We start from the raw sequence: 12245 nt of genomic DNA, 5'->3' as shown, positions 1-12245 counted from the left end.
CACACACACACACACACACACACACACACACCTTCTCTCAAATCTAAAGTAGGATTTAGTTCCCATTTATTAGATACCTACAACGGGTGCCTTAACAAATAATATTTAATATTCTCTGTCTGGAAACTGAGTCTCGAAGGGAAAGAGCACCGCTTTGTCTTCCCTGATCCCTTGCAGCTGTGCTTTGGAAACATCTCTGGTCATGTTCTCCATTCTTTAAATAGAGATATGAATCAGCGAGTATATCTGCACATACTAGGTCAAAGGATGTCAGTGCAGCTTCAAGCTGGTTCATATGACACCATTTCCTTATTTCAGGCAGTCTCCTGCTTATTTAGTAAGCAGTCGTTACTGTGCACAATAAAGTACTTTTAAAAGATACAAAATAAGGGAGTAAAAAGGTCCCGGTCATGGGTGCTGGAGCGATGGCTCAGCAAGGAAGAACACATGATGCTTTTGCAGAGGACCTGTTCCCAGTTCCCAGCACCCACACTGTGGCTCAGAACTGCCTAGAGCTTTAAATCCAGGGGATCCAACACCCTATTCTGACCTCCGTGGACACTAAGCACACATGTGCGCATGCCCATATGTAAACAAAACACCTGTTTTCAAAAAAAAATCTAAATAAAATCTGGAAAAGGGAAGAATCACAGGGAATTTGCTCTAAGTAGAAGAGGAAGTGAAACTGGCCACGTTAGCCTAGTGGCAAACCAGGAGCTGGGGTGGAAGAAACTGCTAACAGAGAAGTTGGGAGTCATGGCTAAGGTTACGATGCACAGCAATGACTGCAAGGTCTGGCTGGGGTTGTAGCAACCAGCGATAGGAACAAGAGGCGAACAAAAGGGACAGATGAAGGCTACCCTTGCAGATAAAGGAGGTTGAGCCCGGACTAAGATGACTGAGGCTTATCATTTAAGGAATTCAGGAGGTGTTGATCCTCTGGGCTGAACTGAGGCTTTTAAGCAAGTTAACGATGAAGTCCACTAGACCAGAAGACTTGAAGGTGGTACAGAAGATAGGTCAGGAAATCTAACCCATTGGCCATGCCAAGTATCTGGTCAGATCATAGAACCAGGTCAGAGCTGAAATATCTAAGTCTGAGGTTCATCTCCACATGGGTAACTAAAACTCTGGTGGCATTGACTCTATAGGAGCGAGTACTTAGGAGCAAGCAGAAGCTTGCATCCAAAAGCAAGATTAACCAGGGGGAAAGCGGAGGCACACAGGCACTCAGGCTGAGAGAGGAGCTGAGATGCTGGTACACTTCAGTTACAAAGGACAGGGTTTTACTCTTGCAACTCCTTGCTGGGTAATGATAAGAATCAAGAAAGACAGAGACATGCAACTCTAGATTTTGCTCCTTTCAAGAAGCACTGTATTCAGGGGAAGAAGTTTGTGCTTAAAAGTGAAGTCTCATGAGTTAAACTGAGATATAAAAAACTGGGGAGAGGGGACCATTTTCTTCAGTGGAGTCATTGGTAAGTTACCTGTGCTCTAGGGAATAAAGGGAATAACGCCACATCTACGCTCATTCAACTCTCCCTCCTCACTCTCCCTCCTCTCTCTCCCTCTCCCTCCCCCTCCCCCTCCCTCTCCCCCTCTCCCTCATACTCCCCCTCCTTTTCCCCCTCCTCCCTTCCCTTCCCCCTCACACTGAACAGAAGAAATAGGGAATCTTGGGGGGAGGTAGAAATTCAGTGGAAATAGGAGGTGGCTAGAAGTAATAGGGGGTTAGTGTGATTAAATACATTATACACACATTATGAAATTGTCAAAATATATAGAAAATGTTTTAAAAATAAGGATGAAACATCCCATTTAATAGTGATCTGCTTCCACCAATATCCTGGAAGTGCCCAGTAAATATTAAAAACGTGTTTGGGACTGCAATGGCATCTCCTATCCTTATTCATTCTGTCCACGGAAGCTGCTCAGCTATTAGGACACAGCAGCGAATAGGGTGGAGTTACCCTCCACCTATAGACCTCCTTCTTCACTTTCAGTCCTCTAAGGACTGAACCTCTGTGCTATTAAATACACTTATCTTTCCTGCTGTCTCTCCTGTGCATTTTTTGGTTTTTGCTTGTTTGTTTGTTTTATAAAGACTGGTGCTTTCTAAGCAGTGGAGAGATGCCATCTTTTAAGTGAATTCTATAGTAGCCACCTAATGCAGAAGCAGGGGTCACAGATTTAACTCCAGTGAATTCCTAGTTCCTGTGATCACTATGGGGGGTTTAGTGAGAAGCATCCTTAGCCTCAGGACAACTGATGATCTCTTAGTTCTTTATGAACCCCAGGCAAAGCTCTGCGATCACAGGGAGGATAAGGATGCTTTGCCATCCCTATTTCCATCATTCTTTCTTGAGTACTAATGAGAAATGGGAGCGTGGTCTACAACTCAGACAGGTCATAGATTTGTGACCCTTCTTCATTATTGTATCTAGTGTTGGGACCATAGGCATGTGCCACCATCGTGATTCTTCAAAATGTGTGTGTGTGTTTTAATTATAAAAAGTGTCAGAATGAATTAAACATTGGATTCTCTAAAATTACTCTTGGTGGCTTTAGAGAACCTACTGAACTTACAAATTTTCACATTTAAACTCCTAAAAGTAGAGTGCAGTTTAGAATACACATGGTAACTTAATTCTGCCTGCTTCAGCCAGGGCCATTAACATCTGCATCCTAGGTCACGTTCCCTTACGCATGGTTTGAATCAGTTCTAAATAGCCACAAGGCTAATAAGGGAGCTAAAATGAATGGGAAGGGTGGAGTGCAAAGGTCAGGGGCTGCCATAGCCTGAAATCATATTTTCCCTGAAGGCAGCAGCAGGAAGAATACATACTTGTTCAACAGAACCCAGATTTATATGTAAAAATAATCTGAATTTTTTAAATGTTGGAAAGAATTTTGATAACTTTGATGTTATGTTGGCTAATCCATAACCGATTGATCCAGAAGCCACCAATTCACAGATTCTGTCTATAAAAACTGTGCTAAGCATGTTTGTACAAAGACCTGAAAGTCACTGCTGGTCACAAATAGTACCATCTTTAGACTGAACACTGTGTGTAAATGATTCAAAGATATTGAAAGAACTTAAAAGAAGAAACATAAAATAATAGAAGTGACAAGAGAGAGAATTTAAAACCCAAGAGAATGGGAATCAAAATACCAAGTAAAGAAAGGCCAAAAAGAAACCAGGTTAGTTATTTTTATCTGTTAAAGATGCTACAAGTCAAAAATTAGTCAGACAAGATAGAGGAGGTGATTACATAGTATCAGAAGGAATAATCCAGCAAGTAGATATGCCAATTGTTAAAATAGATAATATATACTATATATAACACATAATATGTACATATAATAACATACATATTTCATAGTATTGATAGTGGGGCTTTCAATGTTACAAAACAAACACTAATTGATACAAAAGAATAGATAGCTCCTAATGAAAGGTAGATTACTTCGATACCCACTGGGCATAGAGATCTTCCAGTTCTCATGGGCATAGAGATCTTCCAGTTCTCATGGGCATAGAGATCTTCCAGTTCTCATGGGCATAGAGACCTTCCAGTTCTCATGGGCATAGAGATCTTCCAGTTCTCATCGGCATAGAGATCTTCCAGTTCTCATCGGCATAGAGATCTTCCAGTTTTAAAACCAACAAAGACACTTCAGAGTTAAGTTACAACATAGACTAAGTGGTCTTAGCAGGCATCTGCAGAACATTTTACCCACAAGATGCAGAATACACACATTCTTCTCAGAAGTTCAAGGAATCTTTCTTTATGATAAAACATATTTTAGGCCAGAATGCAAGTTTTATCACATAAAATAGAATCAAAATATGTCTTATCTTTTACTATATCATACTTAAATTAAACTAGAAGGTAAGAGGAAGAAAAACCAAAAAAACTATTCAAATGCATAGAGATCAAATGATATGCTTTCTAATAAACAGACTTACTTTGTCTTTAGTTATATGCACCTATGTATATGTGTATATACTCATGTATACATGAATGCAGTATCTACAGAGGCCAAGGACATAGAGTCTCCTTGGAGCTCAAGTTAAAGGTGATGGTGAATTGCTCAACATGGGTGCTTGAAATTGAATCTATGTCTTCTGCAAGAACAACACATGTTTCTAACCACTGTGCAATCTCTTCAGCCCCAAATAATATGCTCTTAAACCAGGTTTAAGGTTTGTTGAACAGTTTTTAGGTTGTTGAAGAAACCACAGAAAGAATTATAGATTTTCTAGAATCAAGCAAAGACAGTTCCACAAGGCGTTTATAGTTATGACTGCTCACCATAAAAGTCAGAGTGGTCTCAGATAAACAATTTAATGATATGCTTTGAGGTCCTAGAAAAACAAGAACAGCCAAATGCAAAGGCAGAAAGAAACAGTAAAGAAGTTAATTAAATGAGGACCAGAGAGGATCAATAAAATACAGAACTTGCTTTTTAAAAGAATAAACAAACTCTACAAAATTCTTGGGCAAACTAACCAAAAAAAGCAGAGAGAAGATTCAAAACTAAAGAAGAGAAAGGAACTTCACAACAGATACCAACAAGTTTCCAATTATGTTATGGAATTCTATGAAAACATAGTTTTTAAGAGCTGAAAAGTCTAGAAGAAATGATTCAATTCCTACACACATGCACATAGCTCACCAAAATTAAATCAAGAGAATGGGAACAACTTAGCCAGATCTATAATGAACAATAGGATTGAAAGAGTAATGAGGAGTCTAAGAAAGGTCCAGGACATCACTCAGACTTACTGTCAAATTCCACATTTAAAGATGAGCTAGAACCAAGTTCCTTAAACTGCTTTATAAACTAGAAAAGGAAGGAAGATTACAAAACAACACTATGAAACAAAAGCCAGATAAGAGCACAATAACAAAGAACACTATAGACCAATTTTGTTGATGAATATGAGCACAAATACTATTATATTAAAAAAAAGACATGCAAATTAAATTCAACAACATGCTACAAAGGTCATTTACCATGACTGAATTTGTTTCATTACAGATATTCAAAGCATGTAGGACAGAAATCACATTAGTATCTCAATAGATGTAGAAAAGATAAATATCCTTTTACAATAAAAAAATGAAGAAATGAGGAATAAAAGGGATATATGTCAACACAACAAATGCTATATATAACAGATCTATAACTAACAGTGTACTAAATTAGGAAAAACTGTAAGACTTTCTTTTAAAACCAAGAACAAGACAAGGATGTCTACTCTTGATAACCTTGTTAAATATAGCTCTTGGAGTCCTAGATAGATCAATAAGACAAGAGACCAAAATGAAATCATGCAAATGGGAAGATAGAGTTCAGTGATACATCGCTTGCTCTACAAGCCTAGTGACCTGTGTCGGGGTACCCAGAACCCATGTGGTGCCAGGTATGGCAGTACAATCATCTGGGTAGTAGAATCATCTGGGTGGTAGAATCACTGTGCTTCTACTGGGAGATGAAAGGTGACACAGGAGGACAGCTGGAAGCCAGTGGATCAGCTAGCCTGATGTATAGATCAGCAAACAACTGAGATCCTGTCTCCAACAAGATGGAAAGTGGGAACCAATATTTCAGGTTGCCCTCTGACCTCCACATGTGCTCATGGACCATGTGTAACCCGTCCCTCTCATACTTCTCTCTCAAATAAAGGAAACAGGAAAGAAAGAAGTCAAAACATCCATGTTTGCATTGACCTAATCCCCTATTTAAAAGATTCTATTAACTTCACCAGAAAACTCTTAAATAAATAAACACTTTCAGAAGAGTAACAGGGATTTAAAACAAACAAAACACTATTCTACCAAAATAAGTAGCTTTCCTATATACCATTTGTGGGCTTGCCAAAAAAGAAATCATGAAAACAAAATTCCATTCATGATAGCTTCAGAAGAATGAAACAAAATATCTTGAACTAAAGTTAACGAAGGAGGTGACAAATCTCTACAATGAAGCTTTAAAATCTGAGCAAAGACACTGAAGGTGACACTGGAAGATGGGGAGTTTTCCGTCTTCATGGGGAGGCAGAATTAAGACTGTGAAAATGGCTAGCTCACTGTACTTCTGGCTAACCTTGGATACCAACTTGACTACATCCAGAGTCAACTAAACCCTAAGCAGCTGCACACACTATGAGGAGTGTCCTTGATATGGATCATTTCAGGTAAGACCACACACTCTAAATCCAGATCACTTGAGGTCAGAATACTCATCCCACAGCTGGGCTACTCCTTCTGATGGCAGCCTGCATAAAGGGGACAAGGAAAAGGAAAGCTTTTGCTTCTTACCTGCTTGCCCTCACTCTGGCAAGTCCATCTGTTCCATTGCTGAGAGGTTCCTTCTGGTACTAGAACCTACGTCAGGGTAAACGGAACATAGACTGAAGACCAGTTGAGACATTCAGTTTCATGAACTGAATAACAACTGTACTCTTGGCTTTTCCACTGAGAGACAGCCATTATCGGACTAATCAGTCCATAGCCTGTAAGCCACTCTTATAAATTATATATAAAATTTCTGTTCCTCTAGACAAGTCCAACTAATACAGTCATCAAAGGCAATCTATCTACAGATTGAATGCAATTCCCATCAAAATTCCAAACACATTTTTTTTTCTTTACAGAGCTAGAAAAGCACTGAAACTCACATAGCTGCACAAAAGATTCTTGACAGCCAAACCAACCCTAAGCGATAAGAGCAATACTGGAGCTGTCACAATGCGACATAGGGCATAGTAACACAACCAGCAAGGTAATGTCCAATACACCATACATAGAGCAGAATAAAGAAGCCAGAAATAAAAACCACACTGCTACATCCATTTAATTGCCGACAGAGCTGTCAAAAACATAGCCTGGAGAACAGATGACCTCTAATAAATGGTGCTCAGGGAACTGGGCATCCACAAGTATATGAAAGAAACAACATACCTTTCTCCCATCATGTACAAACACCATCAATTTGAAATGGAGACTGTAATGTAAGACCTGAAACCCCAACAATTAGAGGAAAGGTATTTCAAGATGTGGGCGTAGGTAAGAACTTTCTGAAAAAGCTCCAGTGGACCAGAAAGTAAGTGCAACAATTGGCAAATTGGATTGCATGGGGTTCCGACACTTCAGCAGAGCAGACCGAACAGAGAGCCTACAGGACAGAAGAAAAATGCTGTCAACTCTACATTTAAGAGTAGAGTAATATCTATAAAGAACTCAAAGAATTAAATGCCAGAACAAAGCATCCTGTCAATAAATGAGTAGATCAACTGAACCAAAGGTCCTCAAAGGAAGTACAAATGGCCAATAAAGATACGAGAACAGGTTCAGCCACGGGGGAAATGCAAACGAACTACACTGAGATTTCACCACACTCTGGGTAGAATGGCCACTGTCTAGAAAACTGATCACAGCAACCCTGGTGAGGCGAAAAGAGACGCCCTTGCCCACTGTTGCCAGGAACGTAAACAATACGGCCACTATGGAAACAAGCACGCGGGGGCGGGGGGGGGGGTTCTCAAAAGCAATCAACCACAGACCTAACATATGCCTGACCTATGCCATTCCTGGGTATAAACTCAGAGGAATATATGTCATCACAGAACAGAGACCCTTGCACACCATGCATAGTACAACACTATTCACAGCAGCCAAGATGGGTACCAGTTTAGAGAGGACCCTTGAAAGATTACTGGGTAAAGAAATACATATATGATGAGGTTTGATTCAACTATAAATTGTATTGGTTTTAGGAAAATAGATAAAAGTTAGCATATTAAGTATAAAGTAAGATAGATTTAAAAACAAAAATAGCAATGCTTTCATATATATGTATATATATGCAAATACATACATACATACATACATACATTAAAGCAGCTTTAATCCAGGTCTTTTGAACTGGGAAAAGACATTCCATTAATCTAGATCTTCAGGTGGAAGACACACCTTTAATCCAGATATAATCTGGGCCCTGCTTTCCCATAGAAGGCTATGTAAGGATGTGGAAGAGGGAAGATTTTGCACTTTGGCTGTTTGCTCTCTCCTTGATAGAAAGTCTGTTTCTTCACAGACATTCCAGCCCACTTCTTCAGGATTCCAGCTTATACTGGAGATCAGCTGAGACATCCAGCCTTGTAGACTGAACCACTACTGGATTCTTGGATCTTTCATTCACAGCCTGCCATTTCTGGATTAGCTGGACCCACAGCCTGTAAATCATTCTAATAAATCTCCTCTCTCTCTCTCTCTCTCTCTCTCTCTGTCTCTCTCTCACACACACACACACATGTGGATATACACATATATTCATTTGTAGGTATAAAAATACACATATATGTATATAAATATAATGAATCTTTCTATATATACTCATTGTATACATTCTATATAGATATTCATGCTATAAGTTCTATATATTCTATAAAGATTCACCTATACATCCTATGATATATATAATACATAGAGAGAAATGATATAAAAATAGACAGGGACATATATAGCAGGAGGAAGGGATTAAAAGGGAGGCGGCAAGAAGAGAGATCAAGGAGAAGCAAATATAGTATCTGTCTCTCATACACAGAACGGGTGTTAAATATCCATGCGTATATATAGACAGATGTACCGTGTGTTATGAAATCAGCCCTATTTTGGGGGAGGAAAAGCCATCAGGAGGAGGGATATGGGAAAATGGCAGAGGGCAGGGTGACTCTGAGAAAAGTACAGTGACACACACACACACATACATGGAGGTCTCATTGAGAACCCTGTAATTCTCCATCTTCTAAAAATCTTAATATTGGAAAAATAAACAAATAGAAAAGGTAAACCACGTAAGAAGGGTCTGGCTGTTTATAATACTTTTGAGAAGATGGAGAGCCTAGTAGTGATTCAGGCAAGATGCTGAAATGAGGTTGCCCTGTGTGAGAAGCATCACTGTCATCATCATCAAACCTTCTGCACAGCAGTACTGGGTGCTTAACACTAGTCCAGTACTCTGGGACTTGGTCTCATTAAAGATGTCATGTTGAATTGTTGAAGTGCGGAACGCATATTCCACCAATCCAAAGTCTGTTTCCCCCGTGTTTGTCCTGAGTTTCTGGTTCAGAGGCACACACTCACTCATGGCTCAGATGTTTACCATGTGCTCACCGTGCTCAGAAATGAGCAGGGTGTGAGTGAGAGATCAGTTCCTGCCTGTAAGGAACCCCACACTCAAGCTCAGAGAAAGGGATAGCACGCAAGTAACTGAGTATACCTTAGTGACAAGTCCTATGGAGTTAAAATCGAGCAGGGGAGCCAACTGGAAGTTTGTATGCATGCTATGAGTAGATGAAATGCAATGCAGGGGTGGATGAGTGATGTGGAACTGGGTTCTAAACAAGATCACCTGGAAAGTTGGGAAAAACAACATCTGACCAGAAACATCCGGGAAGAAGGCCTGACTGATGGGAGCCTCGGAGCAACCTTGGGGCAAGCTTGTCAATACTTAGGGTATGCGAATTTCAGGCAAGCATGCACAAATGCCCTGAAGACAAGTATGCTGTTTGTCTTCGAGGAAGGCCAAGTGGAATGTCAACAACAAAGGGTGGGGTAGAAGCAGATTAGGTCTGAAGGTTGGATCACAAGGGCTGGCTGAAGCCTACTCAACCCAAATCTCAAAACTGGGCTAGGAATCAGCTTCTAGCTGCTGATTGGCCACATAAAGCAAGCATAGAGCTCTGACTAGACACCGGCTGTTCAATATCTGAGCTGGGTTTTTTTCTTCTTTTTAAATTTTAAGTTTGAAATTATCAGAGAGGGTGTCAAAGTCGTTAAAGGAATTCCTATAGGCCCTTCACTTGGCTTCACCAAATATTCATCTCTTAGAGAGCTGGTATCAAAAAATTCTTGAGAGGGTGTTAGATAGATTGCGTATGACTTCAAAGAAGAAAAAGAGACAGGATTTAAAAATTTCACGGAACTGAATGGTACCCCTCTTTAGTGGACAAACTTCTGGGTGCCCACTTTAGTCACTGAGGATCTATGAACAGATGGCTTTGAACACAGCCTTCTCAAGTCAGACTTGTTCCTTAGCAAAATAGAGGTTCTAGATTTTCAATCATCCTAATGCTTATCAAACCACTCGCTGGTCCCAACCTTGAGCAGCTGGTGACATATCTCATAGAAGGGCATCAGACTTCTAATGACGATATCCCACGGAGTCTATGAAAAGCCCAGTTTTCACAAACTTAAGTAGAAATGATGAAATACTCTGAACTTTCTCAGATAAGATGTGCCTAATTAAACTTTTTTTCAGTTGGATTTAGCATGCTCTTCAGTTGGATACATAAAAAGAAATAAAAGAGAGTGAAGACTTGGCATGACAAGTCAAGACAGCCTTAATCGAAATAGGTCAACCGCAATGCATTCAGCCAAGCCAAACTGGTCCAGGAAAGTGGTTCAGCACTGAGAGGCTGGAGTTACGATGACCTGTGGTCAGACCCTATTCCTGATTTATTTCGAGTCTTAGAGATGCTGGAAAAAGTACCCCCGCCATTGTTTTCTCAGATTTGTTTGTTTGTTTGTTTTGAGGCTGCTCTCAAGTCGGCATCTCTCCTGCCTCAGTTTCCCAATACTGGGATTATATCATCTACCATACAGCTGGACGGACTTCTTAATGCTTCCGAGGCCCAATCTTTCTCAGCCAAAGAGAGTGAGCAGTGCTTACCTCAAGGCGCAGCTGCTTGAGGTAAACGAGGAGCTGCAGGCGCGTCCTTAGCACAATGGCTCACCCACAGCACAGGGTCCAGAACTGCTAGTACTATTCAGCAGCCTTACTTTCAGCGTTGGGCTTGAGAGATCTTGGATGTGAGATTCAAGGGTAAGGAGTTTATTAGAAGAATTATTAACATCATAGACAGAGAGGCAACAGCCTGGCAGGAGAGAGGTCAGACCCCAGCACCAGAGATAGACAGCATGGGGTGGGGGTAGGGGGCTCTGAAGAGCGTTGATCAGGGTCCTTGGGATAGAAGGAAGGGGATGTCTTCTTATCCCTTTCTGTACCCAGCCTCTCTGATTCCTGGGCAGGAGGCCGGGTGTAGGGAGTAGGACGTATGGCCTCTAGTACTCCTTTGATATAAACTCATTTTCCTGGGTGAAAACCCCTGGTACCCGAAGTCTGCTGGCTAATCACCATGTCTCAGCAGGGGGCCTGCAGGTTATCTCTGAGGTGGGAGGGGCTGCTGCAGGTCCTGCATCCTGAACAGCTGGATTCTAACACGGTGTTCTACCGCTTCTGTGCTCCATCTTCCATAAGCTCCCATAAGCCTCAGGTCGGGAGGGTCAACTACGCTAGGATTCTCTATTGAGCAAATATGCAACAGCAGCCCTGGTGGCCAGAGCGGCCTCAACAACTTCTGCCATGCAAAATAAACTTTGAAATGAAATTTAAAAACATACACAAAAATCAAACTAAGCATTTTAATGGTGGTAGAATTGAGTCGTATTTTGCCCCTGACCCTGATGCTGACCCAAAAGCCTGTAAGTCACCCAGGCTCTTGCTCACTCTGAGATAGTTCAGCCTTCCCTTTTCTGTCTCTTAACTCAGAATTTCAGTGATGTCCTTGGACCCCGCACTTAGCAGTAAGTCGTTATTTCTTTAGAGCCGTTACTTTTCTCACTAGCCATGTGACAGCCATCACATGGTCTTCACTCTGAACACTCTGAACACTTTTCAAGGCCTCATACTGCCTGCCAATGCCCTCAGTTTCTCTGTACTTGTATCTCAGGCCCACTGAAGCACCTGTGTAAGCCAAAGCCATCTTCAAAGGCCGATTGATTAGGCATTCAGTGAGGTGGAGAGGTTGGAATGTTGCAGGTCCAGAGCCTAGTTAGAAGTTCTCTTGGGCTAGCTTCAGCCCCCTAAATAGCCATTCCTTTGTCCATCTTGTGACTAACAGATAGAAAGCTTTTGTAATGCATTAACAAAGCCTATTATTATTATTATTATTGCTATTATTATTTTACCAAACGGCTAAGGATGATATAAGATGACATTGAGGCTGATAGCTGAGATTTCTCTGTTTGACTAAAAGGCACTTCTGATGTTTCCACCAATGTATTTGAAAAATGCTTTGGTTTACGACTTTGTTCCATTGTTATAAAGACGTCACGAAGCAGGTTGCACATTGATTGGAAGACCTGTGTTCCTGGGTCATGGTTACCCTT

The 12245-nt window shown here is 40.9% G+C and overlaps 1 protein-coding gene across 4 annotated transcripts in view; it reads right to left on the bottom strand.

Moving 5' to 3' along the window:
• Positions 1–12245, bottom strand: part of Lcp1 (lymphocyte cytosolic protein 1) — a 100235-nt gene that overhangs the window by 68615 nt on the left and 19375 nt on the right. Inside the window, exon 2 of one of the 4 annotated variants that reach the window (XM_021181587.2) lies at positions 3483–3651. The exons of the other annotated variants lie outside the window; for them this stretch is intronic. The gene's annotated coding sequence lies outside the window, so the exon portion shown is untranslated. The remainder of the gene's footprint in view (positions 1–3482; positions 3652–12245) is intronic. 4 annotated transcript variants of the gene reach the window in all.

The sequence above is a fragment of the Mus caroli genome, chromosome 14 (genome assembly GCF_900094665.2).
Source record: "Mus caroli chromosome 14, CAROLI_EIJ_v1.1, whole genome shotgun sequence".
NCBI classification, from domain to species: domain Eukaryota; kingdom Metazoa; phylum Chordata; class Mammalia; order Rodentia; family Muridae; genus Mus; species Mus caroli.
The sequence above is the reverse complement of the archived record's forward strand: the minus strand, read 5'-3'. Positions and strand labels throughout refer to the sequence as shown.